The sequence below is a fragment of the Halictus rubicundus genome, chromosome 12, assembly GCF_050948215.1.
Source record: "Halictus rubicundus isolate RS-2024b chromosome 12, iyHalRubi1_principal, whole genome shotgun sequence".
NCBI classification, from domain to species: domain Eukaryota; kingdom Metazoa; phylum Arthropoda; class Insecta; order Hymenoptera; family Halictidae; genus Halictus; species Halictus rubicundus.
In genome coordinates, this window is record NC_135160.1 from 7,255,087 (window position 1) to 7,273,663 (window position 18,577).

The 18,577-nt window shown below is 48.4% G+C and overlaps 1 protein-coding gene across 1 annotated transcript in view; it reads left to right on the forward strand.

Annotated features, from left to right (window-relative positions):
• Cac (calcium voltage-gated channel subunit cacophony) overlaps positions 1-18,577 on the forward strand; it is a 209,774-nt gene that overhangs the window by 83,855 nt on the left and 107,342 nt on the right. The window lies entirely within an intron of this gene.

Genomic DNA, 18,577 nt, shown 5'->3' on the forward strand with positions numbered 1-18,577 from the left:
CCGGCCACCCCCTTGCACCCACCCACCCCCAAACACCCCTTTATCCTCCCTTCGCCTGCAAACAGCCACCCCCGCTCGTTTCATCTACCCTTACCCTATCTCCGTGGCTCTATTCACCGTATCCGCGCGTAGATGACGAGAGATCTGACTTGGGCATTATCCAAATAAACTATTTGGAAAATAATAGTTCAGATAATACGTTAGGCGTGATCAAAAAGTACTCCGTCAGTCTCTCTATCTGCGAATTTTCATCGTACATTTTAACGCGTGCTGGAATTTAGCAGAAGATCGCGTGCGATTCGACAACGTGCCCAAAAATGGACAGGAAATTAGATTCAAAAAGGTTCTGTCAACCATCCAACAAATCTGACTTCCTTCGTAGTTGCTCCCTTCTGCATTGATACAGCGGACCGCAACAGTTCCTCGATCCCTCGACTAGTCGTTAGAAATCATTTTCCTCGCGTCAGTTTCCTCCGTTGTGCTCCAACGCGAACTTCTTCCACAGTGTCAAAGCGTCGCCCTTTGAACTCCGATTTCGGAGACAAGCAGAAGTTTCGAGGAATGGTCTCCCTGAAGCAGTTTGGACGCGTCCGTGGCACGGATCTTTGCGATTTCGCTAAAAATCTCCACCGTTGCGAGAACACGGCTCAAATTGTTTTCTGACGCGTATCGAGACGTCCGCAGATCGATGAGATTTTAGAAACCGGTCCAGAAGGGTTCAGAGAAGCGATCGACAGAGCCGTGAAACTTTATCTCGTGCCTCCGCGTGGAAATGATGAGCGACAATAAAGTCCTAATCACTGTCGGCCAGTTTCCCTGCGAATTCGCCCAAGTACAGCGTGACGCGGGGGATTCAGGTTCGTCCTGTCATTGTGTGGCGGTGTATAGGTGAAACGGTCCCGCAAAGCAGCGAAGATAACCGCGTCCCGTCGGCGTGTCCCGTAGATTTCGAAACGGTCGGTTAATTCGGAATTACGTCGGAAGAAAACGCGGCTGGAGCCGCTCTGCGGATCGACGTCCGCCCCCGCACACCGGCCACAATGCCGCTCAATAAACTGGCCATTTATAGGTTTTCCATTGCGACCGGTGATTGAAACCAATTCGAGTGGCGCTACGAACCGATTCGGAAGGATGCGATAAAAACTTCTCCGAACGGCCAAGTATAATAATCACGGGGCATTGTTGGAGGCAATAGAACGAGAAGAAAGAGGGAGAGGGAGGGAAAGGAGAGAGAGAGAGAGAGAGAGCGAGAAAAAGTTAGATGGTGGAAGAGAGTCGTAGAGACTGGGAGTCCGCGAAAGGACACGTAAAACGAGACAATGCGTCCTCGCCTAGTCGTCCAGATGGATTTTCAAGCGAACTGCTAGGCCGCCCGCCCACGGTTATTAGTTTTCCGTTTCGCGCACGGTCGATAGACCGTTCACGATTTTCCGGTACGCTAGCGATCTCTCTCCCTCTCCCCCCCCCCCCTCTCTCTCTCTCTCTTACTCCCTCTACCTCTCTTGCTCTTGCTGGCGCTCGTCTCTGTCTACTTATTGCTGGAAAATAACGGCGACGCACGGTCACTGGTTTTCTACAAGCACTAGAGTCTATGAGTGATTGCTGCGGGTTCGGGACCGTTCGAGGACTAATATCGGGGCGGTCTGCGTTCTGAAGGTACAGTGAATCTTGTTTATGCTGATTTTAGAGCGTATGCGAAAGTGGATTCTTCTAAATCGGTAGTGATCTGTAAATAGGGGAGACAAAGATTCATGACTTCGTGAGGACTATTGATAGCTGATGCTCCAAGAGGGAACCTCTTTTAACGTGATCTGATATAAGAATACGGTAATGCTCGGTTAATAGGCCGGACTCTGATTCAGGACTTCTCAGAGATTTTGAAAGAGTGACCTGTAAATAGGGGGGACAAAGATTCATGACTGCGTGGAGACTATTAGTAGCTGATGCTCTAAACAGTAAATCTCTTTCAATGTGATGTAAAAATACGGTAATGCTCGGTTAATAGGCCGGACTCAGATTCAGGACTTCTCAGAGATTTTGAAAGAGTGACCTGTAAATAGGGGGGACAAAGATTCATGACTGCGTGGAGACTATTAGTAGCTGATGCTCTAAACAGTAAACCTCCTTCAATGTGATTGATATAAAAATACGGTAATGCTCGGTTAATAGGCCGGACTCAGATTCAGGACTTTTTAGAGATTTGGAAAGAGTGATCTGTAAATAGGGAGGGACAAAGATCCATGACTGCGTGGAGACTATTAGTAGCTGATGCTCTAAACAGTAAACCTCCTTCAATGTGATTGATATAAAAATACGGTAATGCTCGGTTAATAGGCCGGACTCAGATTCAGGACTTTTTAGAGATTTGGAAAGAGTGATCTGTAAATAGGGAGGGACAAAGATCCATGACTGCGTGGAGACTATTAGTAGCTGATGCTCTAAACAGTAAACCTCCTTCAATGTGATTGATATAAAAATACGGTAATGCTCGGTTAATAGGCCGGACTCAGATTTAGGACTTCAAAGTGAGTTTCCAAGACAGTATAAACGGAACCCGATCGAATTCCATAGAAAGATGTTTTTTCTCAGATTCATGTCTGCGTGGAGATTATTAGTAGCGGATGCTCTAAGAGTAAACTTCTTTTAATGTCATCTGATATAAAAATACGGTAATGCTCGGTCAATAGGCCGGACTCAGATTCAGGACTTTTTAGAGATTTGGAAAGAGTGATCTGTAAATAGGGGGGACAAAAATTCATGACTACTTGAAGACTATTGATAGCTGATGCTCTAAGAATAAACCTCTTGTAACGTGATTCGGTATAACAATACGGTAATGCTCGGTTAATAGGCCGGACTCAGATTTAGGACTTCAAAGCGAGTTTCCAAGACAGTATAAAGGGGATCCCTTCGGATTCCATAGAAAGAGGTTTTTTTCGCCGAGGTGACGCCGGTCCGGTCGATAACCGGTGGCCACCTAATTGAGCGAACATCTCGCGCTCGGAATGTGTCCGCCGTAGAACGGCGTGCGGAGGCCGTTGAACACGGCGAAGGGCCCGGATCGAAGGGAAACGGTCGCCGAGGGAATGAAATACGATCGGCCCGGCTGATTTACACGTTTTCGTCGAACACACGGGAGTGACGTCAGCTGGACGACGCGATCGATGTTATCGTTCTCGGTGATATCTCGGGAAACCGTTGGGACCGTCGCTCATCGATCTGTTTTTCCATCGCGGCCGCTAAAGACGACACAAATACACTCTATTTATAACCATAAACAGTCGGACGTCACACCCTGTGACGAACGCGCTGCGAGAGCCTCGGGGGAAAAAAATGATCGTGTCCGACCACGGCTGGGTAATTCTACTTTCGGAACGTCGTGGAATCGTCCCGTACTGGGAAACGATTCGCCGTTCGCTGTCGGCGAACCTGTCTCTATTTCGGTTCAGAACTTGTCACAACATCGTTAAAACGTCGTTATACGGAGACCGTTCCAGTGGTCAGCCATTTGAAGCCGGTAGTCAGCCATCGTGCGATTATTAATATACTATTTTCCAAACGCTTTATACGATCATACGAAGCTACTCGTTGGGAACGACGAATAGACTGACCTTTGCACTTCTTCAATAAGAGTTAGTGAATAATTTTTAATTAGCTAGTGCACTGAAGTAAAATAAAAATAAGAAAAATTGAATGCAATGAAATTGAAGTATTTTTCAATTTTCGTTCAATTGTTTGGGAATTCTTCAATGAACTTTCGTCTTTTTGGCGGGGCAAAGAGGATGCCAATTCATCTCCCGTTAACAATTTCACCCAGTTAATTTCTGCACGATCACATAAAATCCGCAGTCCATCGAAACAGTAATCTGAAAGCGCATAGGAGACGCCGTTGAGGGGCGCGTTAAAAAATTTTCCGAGCGAGGAATCCTCGTCTCGCCGCCTCCGAAAAACCGGGAATTCGATCGGGACACTGTCGGGTAGCAGGCCGAGCGGAGAAGCGCCGATAAATTCACCCTCGAAGCCCGTTTCGCGAGGGGTGTATGGGGGTTTGTAGGTTACGAGAGGGTCGCGGGCTCGCAATCCACGCGAACATGGGGTTTTCAGACGCACAGGGGTTGCGAGCAGGGGGGAAACACGTTCGAACGGCCGACCGAGAGAGAAAGAGAGTAGGAGAGGGAGTGAGAGGGAGAGGGGGTGAGAGAGAGAGAGAGAGAGAGAGAGAGAGAGAGGGAAGCCGAGAGAGGGTGAAATCTGGGTCGCCCTGCACCGCGTGCGCCTCGTAAACTCGGTCAAGTTTTCTGCACCTGCAGGTCGAACGCCGGCCCGTTCGTTCTCCAGCGTCTCCGTAGACGAGGCTTTTCTATTTGCGATATCCGGATGTCCTCCCCTGTCCCGACAGCCCCGGACGTTTTCCCTCTTATTTCTGTTCCCCATGCCGGATGCTCTGGAGAAAATCCGTTCTCTAGAACGACGCCCTTTGGATGTATCGGACGATTTCGATCGGTTTTACGAGGTATCGACCTGGCCCCGTTGTTGATTAACCCTTTTCGTAACGTCGGAGACAACGGAATGCAGGAATTTGTTGGATCGACCCTTCAACCCTGTCTTTACAATTTATTTTCGATTAAAATGTACGCTATTTCGTCTGCCGCGAGTAAGAACGCATCGATGAGAAACAACATCATTTTTTGTTGCTTTAAAATTGATGTAAATTCATTAGGTTGGTAGAACATATGGCCTCGAAGGTCGTCGTCATGTATATGAATGAATTCGTCTTGACGTACGGCTTCATGCGATATTAAAATGTATGCAGTATTGCACTTGAAGAACTGAAGATTGTCTCCGATTCTCGAGTATTGCTGGAGATACACAAAATTGATAGAAATACATCGAAATAGCTAGACTGCAAATTTTACACACTTTTATGGACAATAGAATAGACGAATAGACGAATTTGATAATAATGTTACATCATTTTCGACTTTATAAAATGATTAAACGAGAAACTAGATTCTCTAAACTCGGTTCTCTTTCGTACAATTGTCTTGGTCCATTTTTATTTTGCACGAACATCCGCAGTGCACACGATTCGCAGAAAGTTAGAGGAAAATCTCTGACCAGCCTGTGCACACGTGGGACTTGAAATTAATGTTGCCTAGGGACACAGTGGATGCAATGTTGCCTCGATGTTATCTAGGATACAAAATTAGATGTAGGACTAATAGCGTGGGGTAGTAACTTTTGAAATGTTCGTCAGAATCAGTGTGGTACGCAGAGGTCGTGCCTGAAGGGCTGATCAAACAGATTCGTGGAAGTATAGTGTGCTTAGTAAATTCACAAAATAAGTTTGTTGGAAATTCTGTGGTATCGCCGAGATTCTTGGATCTGTCCAGTGCACTGGACCCTCCATAAGGTCGCGATTCTGAGAAAGGAGTATGTTTAAAGCATTTTCGAAATATGTATCCGGTTTGTTGGAAGCTCCATGTACGATGTACTAGACCCTCTCTAAGATCGCAAAGAGAAGACAGTTCTACGAGAATTTAAAGCGAGCATAATCTATCTATTTCATTTGCGAGATCCGGTCCATTCGAAGTTCCGTGACGTCACCAAGTTTTTTAACCGCCTGCTCGATGCACCGAATGCTCCCTAAGGTCGCGACTCCGAGAAGGAACACAGTTCCACGAGAATTTGATGGGAGTGTAATCGCAGGGAGAATAATGTATTTAGTGCATTTGCGAAATGAGTATCCGGTTCGTTCGAAATTCCGTGAGATCACCGAGATTCTCGGAACGATCCGGCGCACCGGACCCTCCGTAAGGTCGCGATTCCGAGAAGAGACGGGTTTCTCGGAGAATTTAATGGGCTCGTTCTCCGATATCCAGCCTCGGGACGGCGATGTTGCGGGGGTGGACGCGTGGGCGGGCGCCGCGGACGATTACGATGCGTCACCGGCACCGGGATTCGTTACAACAATGCCGGAGATTTATTTCGAGGCCAGCGGCGACGTTTCGGCATCGTTGCGGCACATTTCTCCCGGTAAAAAGGCGTCAGCGATTCCAGAGCTGGCCGCGATTTCTTCTTTCTTTTTTCGGGGCGAATAGCAGCTAGCGTGCGTTTCGGGCCGCCTCGAGGATTCTCTGCTCCCGAAATTGATTAAAATTCAGCTTCTCCTTCTCCTAGATTAAATAAAACATTTCTTTTATCTTGATTTCAGACACTCTTCTCCCGCGTTAATAAATCGCATGGTATATGTGTTTTCAGTTCACTGTGGTATTGGTTAGATTCTCCTCAATTTTTCCGTAAAATTGTCGTTTTCAATAAACCGCTTCGTGCTCGCTCGACGATACTCTTTGAGAGAGTATATCTCCACCTATATTCAATCTATATTTCCATCGTTTATATTTTATTTTTACACGTGCGTCTACCCCGCAGCCAAGAATTTACACTTCAGCCGTCCGACTGCAGAGCTGGGTCATCGATTAATTGACATCACTATTTTTAAAAGAAACTTATCGGGAGATAAACTTTAAAATACCGGGACGCGGCTGGCGAAACAATCGTCCTCGAAATGAATTTCGGCCTCGGTCCCGCCGAAATTCCGTTCAGTGTTTCGGGGTTTTGCTCAACCAATTACTCTAACCCAACGATGCATAACTCTGACAATCTTCAAATTTGCATAGCGCGGCCGGAAAAGCTCCACGGGAATTGATACAGTGCAAAACGAATTTGTTCATGAACCGGGAAGTATTATTAAGAAGTCATTACTGCATGTGTAAATTCAAACGGAGCACACATGACTGAATTATTTCATTTTACAAGAAGAAAACAAATCCACAAGTTTAGCAATTGTCTGCAAGGGATTCAGCAGTTAATTTCTTTTTCTCATAAGTAGACTCCGGATCGTTATGGCCTCCGAAAATATTTAAAAAATGCTAGAATATAACATTTGACAGAATTTAGTACGATTTTGGCTACTGCCACTCAGAATAAAACTTTATTTGACCCTACTTTCTTAAGGTACGTCTACAAAACCTGCAAATTCCATAAAAATCCGTAGTCTACTCGTGAGTAAGTTAGACGACTTTTATTTTGCATAAAGATCCGCAATTTGTCAAGAGTTCTACATAAAAATTAGCCGTCTTTCGTCTCCGATTTCTCCAGCACACGTTTGCTACTCGAAACGAGTTCTAAGAAAGAATTTTCCCTAAATCGAGCAAGGAGTTATCGACTCTCGAACGAATTCTAAATCATCCGGTCGGATCGCGAGTGTCGCGGCATTGTTTTTCCCGGCACACCTTGTACATCGGTCGGCTGAACTTGTCGCGCGACAGATTGGACTTCTTCGGCGGGTCTTTCACCTGCTTTCGATCCGATTTGCGGCGGGGCCGTGTAGTCACAGCTGCGGGATTAATTGCGATCGTTACTCGGGAGAGAACTCGTTCACGGACAAACGAGGAAATTACACGAGCCGGATGTCTGCGTTCGATCGTCGCCGATACACATACATAGCGGCAGCCAATGATGCTCCGCGGTTCTTTCGAATTGCTCGGATCCATCGTGGATTCGTTCTGCACGGTGAATAAGTAAAGCGAAACGCTCCGGGGCGAACGACCCCTTTGTCGACCAGCTACCGATGCGATCGCTTTGCGACTAGCATTGTCCCTTGAAACCTACGTACGTTCTCATCGGACATCCGCTGGTTTCCCTGGTTTCCAGAAAAAAAAACTACGTTCTCTCCGCCAAATGAAAGCGAACTCGGTGGCTGTTCAAACCGTTGCTTCTTCGGCTTGTAACAGGATCAACTTCGACATTCGGCTTGTGAAAAAATTTGTGAACGTCGCCGACAGAGAGGCGAAGATGCTCGCGGAGGTGTCATGTTGAATAACTTTTTGGTTCGGTTGTAAAAAAATGTCGAAGTTACGTTAGGGGGTTGTGCCGGTTCGTCCACTTGAAACCGAGGAATTTTGAACGATCGAACGGACAGGTGGAAATTTAAGGAACGATTACTATGTTTAGAGGAGATTGTAAAGAACGTGTGCAAAATTGTTCAGGTTAAAAGGTGCACCATTTAATAAGATATGGCGATTTGTTCGATCCGCCTTATTCGGCTTTTTATGTGGCTGCTTGCACATTTCGCGTATAGCAATTTTAAACGAACGTAATAAAACGTTCTCTATTTTTGCTATAAGAAGATCCCAACGTCAAGCTGGCACACTTCCTAGAGTTATGAGAAAGATACGCGCATTTTTGGTTATTTATGGCAATTAAACACGGTTCGAGAAATTTACAGAAGAAACGTTTACAACGTGCTTTGTAGATTGTGTGCAGACAATTTTCAGCTTGAAAGCTCTGCCGTCCGACAAAATACAATTTCTTCGAGGATCCCCTGCAGCGGAAATCCATTCTTTGATATTAGAACTGTTCCTCGGCGTTTTTCCTCGGCAACAATAGAAACTGAACGTACAAAACCGAACAAAGCAACTGGTAATAGGGACACTCTTCGATCGGCCGGGTATAAGTTATCGCCGCGCCGATAATAAGCCGAGTTCCGCGAATTCTGTCGGCTCGTTCGTTTCGATCGGTTGGGGCGATGAGTGAAACGTAGAGCTCGCGATCGGGGGCACGCGCGTCGACGAGAAAAGAATCAGGTGGTTTTTGGTACCTGTCGCGCATCGATCTACTCCGGGGGGGCCGGCACATCCGGCCCTTGGGATTTCCCGAAAGTTTAATCGATGGCTAAACTCCTCCTCTCCGCTTCTCTTCGCTCCTCTTCGCCCCTTTTTGCTCCCCTACGGCCCTGTACGCTTCGCTCTGTTCCTCGTGTCCGCGCGAATTCCTGGCGGAAGACCGCGCCGCGCCGGAAAAGAAATATAATGGAGCCACCGCGCCCGGAACAAAAGAGAGAGGAGGGCAGACATATTGATTTTATCGTGTTCGCGTGCACCCCCGATCATATCGTCCCGTTCACCGAGCAAGTCGTGCGTACCGGCGGAGCAAAACGATGCTCTCTCTGGCCAACGGCTCGAATAAAATCAGGAGAGAGTGTCGCCGATAGCCAGACATCCACCTCTTCCCGGAAGTGTTTGCTCTTGCTGCTCCGATCCAGCTATTATTTATCTTCCAACTTCGGCTCCCGGAAATGTTTTCTCGATCGTGGGAAGAACAGTGCAATAATTCTGAAATGAGAATACTCGTTTTCTTTATTTAGAACGAAATAAATCAATTACTCATACACTGCGGTGCTTTGTACAAAGTACACATTTTCTGCGAGGTTCTTCGATCGAATAAAAGTATGTTTTCTCGCTTAACACTAGGTTTACGGAGCACTAGAAGTGAATATTTCACATTACTTTATAACAATAAGAAGAGTGTGTCTTCTCAAGTTTTTTAGCCGTTTTTTTTTTTTTAGATAATATATACCTGAGGAAAATAAATTTGATGAGTAATTCCACGTAGGTGGATCTTCACAATCTCAACAATCGTAAATTAAAAATATTAGGTCCCGTTAACCTAATGTTAATAGTCAGTATTTCTTGATTGAAACACTTGGTGGCATTCTGAAATAGGTCATTTCGTGTGCAATAATTGACGCAGACAATTTTTATTCTGCACAACGATCCGCAGCCGAGCGGCCAATTACTTGAGTCGTCGTGAACGTGGTATATCAATTCCCCGCAAATGAGCCTTTACAATCTCGACAATGGCGAACAAGAAAATTTGCAGGCCGTCGGAATAATGGATGCTGAAGTTCCCGGTGTTAATTGTACGGCTCCGATTCGAGTGTGTTTCGGAAAGTTCGATGCCGGTTTGCGGATGCTTACGGCTGTCGGTGTGCTTGCACCCGCGCGTATCGGTGTCGATTAGAAATCGTCGGAGCAAGTTGGCGGGCCGTATTAATGCCAGGTCACGTGTACCTCGCTCTCGGATCGAGATTCGAGCAGCTGCGAATCTTTATTCCTGAGTAGAATGGCAGAAGTCGGACGCGGAACGATCTCGCCTGCGCCCGAGCGATAAACGGAACGGTGGTGTGCAGCGAAGTCGCTTATCTTTCCTGAAAGACGTCCAAGAGACGTCCGAGACGTCCCCCCGAACACCGTCGTCCTCGCGACACTCTCGAAACCGGCGTAGAACTCGTTTATTCGCAGCGAATTAGCACAATTATCCGCGCAAAGATGCTCGGGAGATAATCTCTTACAATCGTGCGAATCGATCGTGTCCCTCGGCTGTTTCCGACCGAAATCGGAACGGACTTCGGACATATCTATGCGTAATTAATTGCATCCGCTCGTCCCGAGGACATCGGAGAGAGTCCGACCATCCGAATGATTTTTTAACGCGCCGACCGTCCAATCAGAAGTCGGCCGCCGACTCCCGCAAAATTATAATAATTTATTCAACGGCACCGGAACTGGAATGTGGGGGCTCATCTACGCGATTACATTGCTCGATTCTCTTACCTCGGATTTCTGATTCATTTAGGAAATCTCGTTTAACAATTCCTCGGTCGGATTGGTACGGCTTAGGGCGTGGGTTAGGCAAAATGCCACAGGCCAGACACATTTCGTTCGTTCATAAGAAAAGTGACATAAGTCGGGAAAAGGAAATTTTACAGGAGAACCATTTGGAAATCACCTAAAATTGGCCAATTTTTTTAAGTTGCATATGACCAACTTAGAAATGTAAAATAGTTTGTTATTATTTCGATAATGTCCGATTTTAAGATCGAAATGTTGTAGAAATACTATTATACCCTGAAGTCTTTTTGATTTACCACTTCGAGGTACAGAACTGATCTTCAAGGTCCTGTCTTCAGTTCTTATGTAGATGTCTAACTGCTCTTTTAAATAACGTTTATCTCGATGTCAATAAAAGTGATAGTCGCGTATGCTTTTCATACGAGTAGAAAAACAAACGTATCGAGAAACTTGCAATTCGTTGTCAGAGTATGTTGACCGCTAGACTGCGGATCATTATGCAAAATTAAAATGATCTTCATCAATTGCAAGAACCAGAGGACCAATTAAAATGTATTTTTCAATCGTTTCAATTTTTATCGTAAGGTGTCTGACTAGGCGATTTCGGCCTAAATACTGCACTATGTTCTTCAACGTGTGAACTACCCTGTGTCACGATTCCTCAGCAATAACCAATGTCCCATGACAGGCTACGTTTCAATGAAGAATGAAAGAAACCGCGAATCAGGGATCGTTCCTGAAGGGTTGAACGAGGCAGGGTAGCCCGTGCCACGCGGTGCTCGATAATGGCTCGTGTGTCCGACGAGCATAATCTTTATCGGGAGCGTGTCGCGTTGATGCAGCAGAAGTAGAGAGTTTCGACGAATCGGCCGGGTGTCGGGATATATTTCTGGGCGGGAGTGTACAGGGGCGGGTTGATGAAGAAGGCCCGCGAGAAGGAACGGTACGATGGGAGACGGGGGCAGTGGTCGAGGGGGTGACGGAGGGTGCAGCGTTCTGGGTTTCTGGGTTCGCCCCGCGACGAACTTCGGAAAGGCTGGTGTGCGCGACGAATGTGGAACAGTAGGTCAGCGCACTCCGTGACCCCCGCCGCCTACCCCTCTTCGGTGCATACACCCTGACGCGATACGTACGACCCTCCGAACAATCTCCCTTTCCCTCCCTACGCCCCCGATAACCAACCCCCCCTTGGCCGACTATGTTCTCCCACTCTGTTTCCCTTCGCTTCCGTCTCTCTCTCTCTCTCCCTTTCTGCCTGTTCGTTCTCGGTATCCCGGCTCCGTTTCAACCCTAACCCCCACCCCTTCCTCGTCATCCCTCCGTCAACCCCCTCCCTCCCTCTCACTCCCTCTTTCTCTTTCTCGCTCCGTTTGGGATCACCACTGGTTCCGGTTCCTTCCAACACGTAGCCGATTGCGTTAACTTACGCTACGCTACTACGCGAGAGTGCATCATCGGCGTCAACAGGCTCGACGATTAGGCCGATTCCGAGCCGGTGCATCTGCACTCTGGCGAACCGGGCCGTCTTCGGGGTAGCTTTCCGATTTTTAGGCGTTTCAACCCTTCCGGGACGACGAGGGTTTGTCAGGTTGCTTTTCCGCATGGTCGACGTTGCACAACCCCTGGCAAAAAGAGTTCGACCACATTTTAGAATCGCACGATTTGTTTTTTAATTTATCAACCGAGAACGAGTTGACCGCGGATTTTATGCATTTGTGGGAAAGGTAGGTGGATGCAGTTTGAAAGAGAACAAAGAATTTAAGATTCCGATATATTATTAACCCTTAGCACTCGAATGGCGACTGTGAGGCGCCACTGAAAATGGCTGTATCATTATTCAAAATATTTTTTACATTATTAAATTTGTTTCTATTTGATAAATCACTCAACACTCCAGTAATGTACGATTAAATTGCACCATTCTCGTATGTATAACACGAAAGAAAAATATGTAGGAGGTAAACATTCTAGGTCAGAAGAAATGTTTCGTTTTGGAGTTAAAATAGCTTCGAGTGCAAAGGGTTAACAACTTTTTGATGTTATTAGAGAGGGAAAGAAATTTCTGCTGGATTAAAATTTTTTGTATTTGATGCAGACGATTTTTATTTTATTTAACCGCTAATGAGTTGAGTTTCTTTCGCGCGCTGGAAGAATTAGTTCGCTAAATGCCGGATACACGGATAGGCTGTTCGGATGCTTGCTACCTCAGCTTATAACAAGCTCAATTTTGACATTACGGTTGTTAAAAAATTTGTGAACGTCGATGACAGACAGATAAAGGTGCACACGGAGGTCCCATGTTGGAAGATTTCGTGGTTCCGTTGTAAAAAAATATAGTCTCTGACAATTTCATCCCTCTTTGTTTGGAGGTTTCTATTTCTTCCCTTTCCATCTGGAGGTTTCTATTTCTTTCCCCCCTCCCCCCCTATCGTCTCGCGGATTTGAAGTTGAACCGTTTGTACCGCGGAATCGCGCCGAACGGCGCAGCCATCCAGGCGCATAGCATTGTATCGCATAGCATCGCATCGCAGCGTGACGATACGGCTTACACCATTCTTCTTTTTCACCCTATTTGCGTGCAGAGCGACCCTCCGACCGAAACATTGTTCAACCAACGGAGGTCTCGGTTTTTAGGGGCGAGCAGACTGAGTCTGTTAACCCCTTGCCCTATAATACCGTGTCAGACTCGCCAGAAAGATTTCAAACATGCTCGAAAACACGGAACCACTCTTCTGTCGCCTGCGTAATCGATAGACTGCGGATTTTTCTTCGAAATAAAAATTATGATAAGAAATGGACACAATGTATTTCTTCCGTCAATAATTTGAACGCGTCGAAAATAATGTAGCAATATCCTTAAATTGGCAAACGTGGCAGACATTTTTAATTTTCTAAAAGACACACCCGGCGATTATAACATAATGAACAAGAGAAATGGAAAGACTATATTTTGATGGATCGTCCACGACGACCATCCAAAGTGAAAAGTTGTAAACTCAGCTTAACGAAGAAGCTGCTAACCTCGAGGAAATGCATTCTAACTATACGACTCGTTGAAACGAGAAACGCTGACTACTCTAACGACTTCACTGCAAATTTTTACATTTTCTTACCGAAGCACTTGACTGACACTCTAAAGTTTGCCTCTGAAAGTAAACCAAACTTTACTGAGGCTTGCAATTCTTGCAAACATAGAGCTCGCACAGACATCGATAGGCTATGGAGCTCTTCATGGAATAATATAAATCTTCTGCACCAATTACAAGGCACTGGGACCAAATAGAAATTTGTTTCAACAATGAGTCACGGGGAAGCTTTTCTTCTCATATATTCCGATATTTCAAGGTCATCGTCGTTTTTCATTAATGGAACGACGTATTTTGATCAGTGTAACGTTAGAACTAATGAAAAGACAAATTCCACCATTTATAATAAGTTGACCTTCAAATGACCTTCGGCGGAGTTATTCTTCAAAAAGCATAATTTGACGTACGAAGACGTAAATTCCTTTTATCTCTCTACTGTTTCATGTTTTGCCTACTAATTTTTGCCAGGAATGCATAAAATCCGCAGTCGATCACTTCGGACTTTCCAATTCCAGCTTGTTCGCCTAAATTGGCCCTCAGGATTGTTTTCAAATGATGACTCGACGCGTTCGTAGTTCGAATCAGCTCAGTCCTCCATCTTTATTATTCTGGCGGATGATTCCCAATGGATGAGACAGCTCGCGAGTACCCCGGACACTAGCCCGGCTCGGACGTCATCTATCAATTTCGATGGGGTAATTAACTGTGTTTGCCGGCTGCGTCGGATCGGGATCGTTGCACCGCGACCGAGCACCGTTGCATCCAGGCGTTCGATGCAGGTAGCTTGAATGGGCGAGAATCGTTGGTCGAACGACGGGAAATTCGAGCGGACGAGAGATCTGTGGATGATGGATGGAGAGGAGGAGCACGAGGAGGACGAAGAGGTGGCGGGAGGGAGGAGGCTTTTCTATAAATTATGAGACAGCGTAGGCGATCGGGACGGGGTGCCAAGGAACGTTCGTGCACCCCCGAAACCTGCTAACCAACCCTCTCTCTTTCGGCCGACGTCGCGGCGCGCATGCTTCGGCTCGACTAACACGACGGCAGCTCGCTTACATTCACGAATTCTTACGCACACCAATCGGCCGGGCAGCGTCGCGACGCCTCGCGACGACGCCGACGGCCGTTAGCGCGCTCTATCCGCTCGAACCAATTTCGAAAATGCGAGCGCACGCCGAGCTAATTCCGAATCGCGGCCACCGTGTTCCACGACGTTGTTGCTCATGCACGAACTGTTGCGGAGCTAATCTCGATTTATTATGGACAAAGCTTTCTGCAACTTTCAGAATGCGGAACTTTATGGAAAATAAAAATTCTCTGCATCAATTTCGAGACACATATTAATTCTTTCTTTCGAATAATTTCAACACATTGAAAAGATCTTTGCCCTTCAGTCAGCTTAGTTATCGAATATTTTGGGTAGACATTTAGGCCGGACGTTCTGGAGAGAAATTTCGGGTGTTCATAGCGAGTGAAAGTTTCCGGTGGACATTGCGTGGTCGCAGGTGGAAATTTTGGGTGCACAATCCGGCCGAGAATTTCGCGCAGATGTTCTAGATGAACATTACGGGAGATCGGTTGCGACCGAGCGTTTCGGGTTCCCGTTTCGAATCGCAACGGTCGAACGAGGTCGCGGCAACAACAGGCCCCGGCGGCTAATAGCTGCGGTACACGTTGCTCGCGAGCTATAAGCAAGAAGTAGTTTACAAACTATCCCGGTCGTCGGAACCGCGGCCCTGATCACAGCACCGCCAGAAAAACCGTTGTCAGTCGAAACCGTGCCTCGGAGAAGAGCATCGCGCACCGGAACGCATCCTCGTACACCATCGGGAACCTCGATCATCGATCAAATCAACCTGTCCGAGCGTGTCATTGTTTGAAATTTCGCGGGAGCCGCGGTGAGTACAGTCGAGGGTGTCTGTCCTCTCGGATACGCTCCTGACGCCCCACTCAATTCCCGAACGCAACACAGAGAGAGAAAGACCGAGTACATAGTGGCGAGGCGGGTCGGTTGGAGCGAGAGGTAATAATCGCGGGGGCGGGAGAGGGTTTTCAAGCGCGCGCTAGAGAGAGAGAGATAGTTTCCGCAGGCGGAAAGTCGCGGAATCCCACAGCGGACGAGGAGAGGAGCTCGCGCGAGCCCAGGGCACGGGGGCGGTAAACGTAGAAAAAGCTTCGAAGCGAGAGAGCGAACCAGGGGAATCACTGAGAGAGAGAGAGAGAGAAAGAGATGCTCGAGAGGGAGGTTCGGGGGGTAGTGTGGAAAAGAGAGGGTGAAACGCGAGGGGATCGAAACGCGACCGAGAGCGAAGAGAGCATCGTTCTTCTGTAGGAGGAAAGGAGACGGCTAGAGAGGGTCGCGCGAGAAAGATGGCGCTTTTCGTGTGCAGGAGGGGTTGGGAAATCAGGCGAACAGAAGAGAGGGCGCTCTCCTCTCTGTGCTCGGAGAGGGAGGGCCCGTGTGTAGGTGGTGGTGGAAGAGCGAGAGAGCGTAGTCGAGCGACCGTCCCGCTGTGGCCACGAGCTCCGACGCTCGGGGAACGTAGGTAGTGCGTGAACTTCCGGCCGAGTGAAACGGACAAGAGACGAACGTAACGAAACGAAACGAAACGAACGAAAGAAACCGAAACACGAACGCGAACGCGAACGCGCGAAAGACGGGGTTACGAAAGCGAGTTGAAGACAGAGCGAGAGAGAGAGAGAGAGAGCGAGAGAGAGAGAGAGAGAGAGAGAGAGAGAGAGAAAGTGAGACAGAGCAGCGACAGCAAAGTCGACTGGTAGAACCGAGCACAGAACGGTTCGAGCCGATTTCCAGTGGAGGAACGAGCACACAGGAAGTAACCTCGAGCACAGAGGCTGGTTCATCTCGTTTCTCGGTGGTGGAAAACTCGACGGGGACACGCGGATGTGGCCGCGAACATGAACGGGCGCAACGCGGACGTGGTGAACGTGGACGTGGACGCGGACGTGGACGCGGACGCGGAGGTGAACGGTGCTGAGAGTGGTTTCGAGCGCGAGCATCTTCGTCGGCAAGAAGAGCAAGAGCAACGGGAATCGTAATCGTGTCCAGTGCAGGATACAAGAGTAGAGAGGGGGGGAGGGAGGGAGAATAAAGAGTTTGTGCGCGGTGAAAACAGCGAGTGATAAAAGGATAAAAGGGTAGAGAAGGGAAGAGAGAAAAGGGTCTTTGTAATAGTGGTGCGCGCGGTGGTCGCTCGCTCGATCGCCCTCGGAGACGCTGAGGGACGCGAGTGCGTTTGTTATGCGACCGTGGTACGGTGGCGGTTGACGGGGCTGGTGGTGGTGACGAAGAAGAAGCACCAGCAGCAGTTGAAGAGGAAGAAGAAGAGGAAGAAAAGGAGAAGCGACGGACGTCGAGGAGGACGTGGACAAGAACGAGAAGGCGGAGGAGGAGCTGGACGAGCCAGAGGAGGAAGGAGACGAGGAGGAGGCGGAGGAGGCGGTGGTGGTGGAGGCCGAGGAGGCGGAGGAGGTGGATACGGTGGAAGAGGAACAGGTGCGGGCTCCGCGGGTGCGGGTGCGGGTACGGCGGGTGCGTGTGCAGCAGCAGCAGCAGCACCGCCAACAGCAGCAGCAGCAGCAGCAGCAGCGGCAGCAGAGGCAGAAGCAGGACCAGAGGAGAGGAAGGAATCATCCTTGCCGCGAGAGGGTACGCGAAGGAGACGCAGAAGAGTGCGTTTTGGTGTGTTGCTGCCGCAGGGGTGGAGGGGAGGACGAGACGAAGAGGAGGAGAAGGAAGAACGAGGTGGTGGTGGTGGTGGAGGAGTTGGAACGGGAAGAGGAGGAGGTTGTGAACGTGCTTGCGGAGGAGGAGGAGGAGGGGGGAGCAAGCTTGAACGGGTGGAGGAGAGGCGACCACGTCGACAACGAGGAGGAAGAAGGAGAGGAAGAGAGGTGCCGGACGAAGACGAGGAAGAAGAAAAGGAAGGCAGTGGCCGCCGGTTGTTGTGCGTCGCGCGCTGCTCGATTGTTGTCCCGTCGCCGAGATCGAGGGAGTTTAGAGTTCAGGGGAGAGGAAGAGGCACACACACACCGACACACACAGGCACAGACGGATCAGCGAATACAAACAGAGAGACACATACAAAAGGCGAACACATACAAAAGTTATTACACATCGTTCGTCCCGACCACCCACCCACCCCATCCCACCCCCCCTCTCTCATCTTTTTCTCTTCTTCTATCACGGTATCCGTGTCTACTCTCTCTCTCTCTCTCTCTCTCTGGCTCGCTCTCTGTCGTCTGTTTCTTTCTATCTGTGTCTCTATCTCTCTCTCTCGCTCTTTCTCTCTCTTTCTCTCTCTTCTCTCCCTCTCCCTCCGATACAACTCGGGTATATCTCGCGCTCTGTCTCCCCCCCCCCTCTCTCTTTGTCTCTCTCTCACTATACGAAAGAATCGCTCTTTACCGGGGATTCTCGTGGTAGCGTGAGTGCGTGCTGCTGCTAGTGGTGTGTCCTATAGCGTGCGAGAGCGTGCCGCGTGTGGCCCTGGTGGCTGGCTGCGTGCGCGAGTAGAGGAGCGTCCAAGAGTAGGAGCTGGAGGAGGAGGAGGAGGAGGAGGAGGAGGAGAAACGAGCGAGTAAACCAGTAAACCAGTAAACGGGTGAACGAGTAAACGAGTAAACGAGCGAGTCGAACGAGTCGAACAACACACACACAGAGAGAGAGAGAGAGAGAGAGAGAGAGAGAGAGAGAGAGAGAGAGAGAGAGACAGATAGCACGGGTACGCGTGCACCCGCCTGGATCTAATTCGGCCACGAGGAAACACGAGGCAGAAGGGAAAACCGCGACTCCGTGTGTCGCGGATATACCGTACACGTATATATATACATAACGCATAAACGTCGGAGAGGAGAGAGAGAGAGAACCGCTTTCTCTGCCACCGTGTGTTCTGCTGTACTGCCTGCTCGCCGGAGAAGGCGGAGAGGAGGAGGGTGGTATGTGAGGTGAATAAAGCGTCTGTCTGGCCATCGGAGTTCGTTGTTATTTCGTCG